Genomic DNA, 6,149 nt, shown 5'->3' with positions numbered 1-6,149 from the left:
GTTCACCAAACTTATATTCCTTGTTTTCAGACTACTTGACACATAGTTCTTCAAACCTATCCAAGCCATTATTAAATGACATAAAAGGTGTTTATTGCTTCAAAAGGCAGCCTACCGGAATATTGCTTTTTTTCCCCTCTGAGCTACAGTCCTTTAAATGGCACTTTCTATAAATGCTAGATCTTTTCTAATAAGAAGCAATACTGTGATCTCAGAGAAGCCTCGCATATTGTGACAAATCTTTGAGCCTCTGGCTGTTTACCTAATGCTCAACTTAGACTATGCTTTGCTGTACCTGTATTTTCCTCTGTATAGCTCATCTTTGTTCACAAAGTAAGTGAAAAATATATATTTTCCTCATTTATATAAAAAAGGGCTAAATAAGAGATATAGTCAATCCTATCAACCCTAGTAGAAAGCTACAGTGAAGGTCACTTTGACTAAATTCAGCCCATGAGGTCTTACTGAACACACACAAATGGAGATAAATTTGTCCTGTGCCACCATATTCCATAGCTCTTCTTTTTTTATATATAATAATTTTTTATTGTTATGTTAGTCAGCATACAGTACATCCCTAGTTTTTGATGTAATATTCCATGATTCATTACTTGCATATAACACCCAGTGCACCATGCAATACGTGCCCTCCTTAATACCCATCACCAGCCTATCCCATTCCCCCACCCCCTCCCCTCTGAAGCCCTCAGTTTGTTTCCCAGAGTCCATGGTCTCCCATGCTTCATTCCCCCTTCTGTTTACTCCCCCTTCATTCTTCCCTTTCTTCTCCTACCAATCTTCCTATTCCTTCTAGAGAAGAACTTCTTTCCTGTTTTTTTTTCCCCAAAGAGCTCACAAAGTTTAAATGAAAATATAAGAAAAACAAGATAATTTAGCATGAATGACAGTGTATTAATGCAATAAGCATTTATGACAACTCACTTAATAGAAAGCATTGCGTTATGTACTAAGAAGGAAAGCAAAGAAGTATAATAATCTTGCCACATCCGTTCCAAGGAAATTTCTAGTTTCTTCACCACTGCTTATTTCCTTGGTCCATTAGTCAGCTCCTGGTCTCCTTCCTAATCTAGGCATGAATACTTTGGCCTTTCACTTTAACTACATACTCACACTAGCCCCCTCCGTCCCTCCTCGTTCCTTTTCTTCTCTTTCCAATTCTCCACAGCTGCTGTTCTAAATCTTTATCTTAATTTCCAAGTCCATAATCTTACAGCAACTTTCTCTTAGAAACTTAGTACATCTCCAGGCAGAGACTAGCCAAAGCAGTCTCTTCTTCCTTATGATTCATTCATAATCTTTTACAGTGACCCATTTCCAACTTTCTCAGTTCCATGTGCTGCCACTTTGGTCGATGTGTTAGATCCATGTCCTTCAGTCTGCCCATATCAATTACCTCCATTTAATCTATTTCTCATCTCTTATTCAGATAGTTCCTTTTTTATGGAAAAAAAAAACAACAAAAGTATATAAATGTTAAGCCTGTGTTCCTCTGCCCCACACTTATATTCATTTATAGTTCTTTTTTTTTCAAATGAAGAGCACCATTTATTTCTTCTAACACTCTTCATCACAAAATCAACACCTGTCTCCAGCTGGATGTCCAGATCTTTCTCCAAGGTGCAGAGCTGTTTTTCACCTTTATCATACAGTTTCCTCTACATTGCCTTCTAAATAAATGCATATTAATCCTTTGAGGTCAACCCAAATGTCATCTTCTCAGAGAAATCATTTGGGACTTCCTTCCCGTTCCATCCTCAGAAGAATTAATCAATTTTTCACTTGGAATTCTACAATGTGTTTTTCATTATGTTGCGTTCATGTTTTAGTATTACTTGTAAAAATACCTTCCTTTCACTAAATTATGAAATCTTTGTGGGCAGAGACACAGTCTCAATCATCCTCTTACATCAATCATCTCTATCCTAATGCCTGACATGTAATAGGTGCTCCCTGTGTATTTGTTGCAATAAACTGATTCCATCCCTCAAGAAGCTTATGATCTAATATGTTTTTGGAAAATTCCATAGAATGATATTATAAGAATTTACAGAAAGATCACTCCTCTGTGATGTAAGAAGGCTGAAATGTGCTTGAGGAGAGAATTCCAAACAGACTAGGGAATAATTCGTATCATGCAGAAAGAGTAGATTGAACAAAAGGTCAAACTTGAAAAGGCATAATGCTTACTAAAGGAATGCTGACCATCTAATCTGGCTGGACTTTAGTAATAGAAAATAATATTTGAAAAATGGATGAAGGGTGAAAAACTGCATCAGGCAGAAATATAGGTTTGAATGCAATTGACAAAAAAAAAAAAAAAAAAAAAAACCTGGGGGAAAAAAAAGAGAGAGAGAGAGAAACTTATTTCTCTTACATATAAGTGAAATCCAAACATAAGCATTCAAGAGTTAACCAGTCATCCCCACTGTGTACTCCATGACCAGCAATACATCCCTTCTATCTCCTGGTCCAGGTGGCATTTTGGAATTCCAACCATTATGCATTTCAGTAAGCACAAGAAGCAAGGAATGAAGACATGTCCTGGAAATTTCAAATAACTGGTCAGTATTTACTACCAGGGATATATACCTAGCTGCAAATGAGACCAAAAAAAAATCTTACTTCTTATTGGTAAACATGCTTTTTCCCCCTCTTCCCAAATAGGACTTTTTCTCCTTGCCCGAGATTTTATTTTATATATAATTTTTAAAGATTCCATTTATTTATTAGAGAGAGAGAGAGAGAGCATGCGTGACTACAAGCAGGGGGAGAGGTAGAGGGAGACAGAAAGGGAGAAGCAGATCCTCTACTCAGCAGGGAGCAAGATGTGGGGTTCAATCCCAGGCTCCTGGGATCATGACCTGAATTGGAGGCAAATGCCCAACCGACTGAGCCACCCAGGTACCCCTATTATATATTTTTTAAAAGATTTATTTATGTATTTGAGAGAGAGAGACAAGAGAAAGAGAGAGCCCAGTGAGATAGGGGCAGAGGATAGAGAATCATAAGCAGACTGCACGCTCAGCACGGAGCCCAACACGGGGTTGATCTTACAACCCTGAGATCATAACCTGAGCTGAAACTGAGAGTTGGACACCCAATGGACTGTGCCATCCAAGTGCTCCTCCTTACTCAAGATTTGAAATGATAAGCTGAAGCATCTGCATTTTTAATGGTGAAAACAATACAGGTAAACTCAGAAAGTCTAGATACCTTCATAAACTGACATTTTTAGGAACTGAATAAACCTGTTGGTTTTGTGTCCTTAAGTTTTCAGAGAGAACTTAAGCACAGTTTCTATTTGCTTAGCAACTGGTCATCACAGTTATTTTTCCCTTTAAATATAAAAGTGTTCATTATAATATTCAGCTAAAAGAAACAAAGGAAATTTGACAAATATAGTTCTTATTTCTGCGATTATATATTTTTTCCCCAGTTCCATGTGAATGGTCATTTCAGCAAATGACACTGGAATACAGACACTTAAACACAAAGAAAGGCTGACTCCCTACTTCTGTTTGCAGACTGATTTGGCTTTGTTGAATGTAAATAAGCAAAATCATTTCTTTCAAAATAGCTGCCAGGGATCATCCCTCATTAATCTCTGCAAGGCTTTTCTTGCCTACATCATAAACCCAGCAGCAGGGGGTACTAACACAAAGCTCACATACTTCCCAAGTTTGCCTGGGAGTAAGTACCATCCCCCCTCATGCATAGATCCTAAGTTAGGAAATATTCTAGTCATGATACTGTTTCTTTAATTTTTAAATGCAACCTTTCAATACTAAATGTGAGAATAATAAATGATGCTTTAAATATTATGCATTTATACATTTTATAAATAATTGAAGATAATCAAATAATTATAGAAAAATGATAATAGGAATTAATTACTACAGAACATAGAATTGTATTTTTGATAGGCATATTGTCTTTATATACAATTCTGATCAGGGGTAAATGCAGTTATATCATGACCAAAAATGAAATAAGAAACCATATTGACAACATAAAAACATTTTTTATTACAAAGGGGGGGTTAATTAGTTTCAGACACATTTCTGTAAATATTGTGGATGTGGACACATTAATTCTCATATACATTATACATAGATGTGAAGTACTTTACAAGGAATAAGAAGATTCCTAGAAGTGCATTTTGGAGCTTATGCTTTTTCATGAACTCCACTCCAAAGCATTATTGGACAAATCAGTGTATGAGATTTCGCAGAATAGGAGAAAAGTTGTCAACTAGAGCCTCCTGGGTACTTGACACTGGGCAAGAAAGAGTGCCCATCACTATGCCCTACAACTCTAGAATAGAGGAGGGAATTCTAGCATCTCTCAAGTGTTAGTGAACAGAGCCAACGAAATGGCCACATACCCTGCCTGTGGACAGATACTGAATTAAAAACTCTTTTCTCATTCAAGGATGAGTAAGGAGAAAAAATAACAACTAGAAGTGTACAGAAAAAAATACTACAGAACAGAAGAAAGAAAAGACTGGAAGAATCTGAGGAAGAACACAGTACACTACTTCTTCAACTTCAGGAAACAAAAGAAAAAGATGTGATATACACACACACACACACACACACACACACACACACAATTCAGTAGCCTACACAAACAAAGCCAGTTATTTCAATATCTGCAGGGACCAATATAGTCTCGTCAAAAATTTCAAAGGGCAATAGAGAGTAGGAAGGACTAGGAACATGGCCAATATAGACTATAGCCAATACAGACTATGTCTAAAGAGACAAACACTAATCAGCACCATCTAAATGTCAATGGGCTTATTATTACTAATTTCTGATTCTGGAAATCTGGGGATTTTAAAAGATTTATTTATTTGAGAGAGAGGGAAAGATAGAGAATGCGAGTGGGAGAAGGGACAGAGGGAGAGAGAGAATCCTCAAGCAGACTCCCTGCCAAGCATAGAGGCTGACTGATGCAGGGCTCCATTCTAGGACCCTGAGATCACGTACTGGGCAGAAATCAAGAGTCGAACATTTAACCAACTGAGCCATCCAGGCGCCCCTGGCAATCTGGGGATTTTTAAAAAATGTTTCTTTCTTTCTTCCCTTCCTCCCTCCCTTCATTCCTTCTTTTCTTCTCTACCATGTTGATTACCAACAAAACAAATGAATGACAACAACAACAACAAGTTATGTAGCCAAACAAAACACAACTATAGTAGGCATACAGAAGACAGACTGTCATTTTCTGAGCTCTTCTTAATGGAATATAATTAAAAAGTTGCAGAAACAAGACCAGACAATCAAGAAGAGAACAAGAAATGAAAGAAACAGCACACTATGATAAGTGAGCTGAGGAAACAATTTTCAATAATAAAATTAGAATTTGCAATGGAAGCATTAAAAGCCATAACAACATTTTAGGAAGGTAAATCACAGATGTCAATGATGATTTGAGAAACTCTTAGATACCAAAAGAAAGAGTGGAAATAAACATAAATGGTAAGAGAGAAGAAAACGGAGGGGAAGAATCCAGGGAACAGCACAGACACAGCTGGCCCAAGAATACTAGTGTACTGTAACAGTGTACAACAAAATGGAGAAAAACAAAATTCCCTGATCTAAAAATACCCTGAGAGGGGCATCTGAGTGGTGCATCACAAAAGCATTAAAAACAGAAAATGTACATCGGAAATGAGAAAAATGATAGCAGAAATGAAAAACTTAGAAGGACTGGATTATGAGGTTGAAGGAATCTTGTAAAAAGGAGAGAAAAAAACCTGAAGATGAGAAATAGGAGAGAGAATACAGAAAAAAAAAAAGCAGATCAGTCCAGGAAGTCTAAGATAAAAAGCAATGAATTTCTAAGATAAAGTAATTTAAAAAGAAGGAGAAAAAATAATCAAAGAAGTTATCTTTTAAATGTCTCAAAATAGAAGAACATAAATTTGTAGGCAGAAAAGATTCACTGAATGAAAACCTGAAATCATGGATGAAAATAGACTCATGATAAGGGTATTTCCATGATATTTCAGAACTTAAGAGCAAAGAACTAATCCAAAAAGCTTTAAAGAGAAACAGAAAATAAAAAAAAGGCTTCCTGAAAAAGATTAAGAGAATGATGCTATCAGACTTTCAACAGTAGCT

Source organism: Ursus americanus, chromosome 35 (assembly GCF_024610735.1).
Source record: "Ursus americanus isolate L20-20 chromosome 35, mUrsAme1.1.p, whole genome shotgun sequence".
Classification (NCBI taxonomy): Eukaryota; Metazoa; Chordata; class Mammalia; order Carnivora; family Ursidae; genus Ursus; species Ursus americanus.
Note: the sequence above shows the minus strand (reverse complement) of the source record.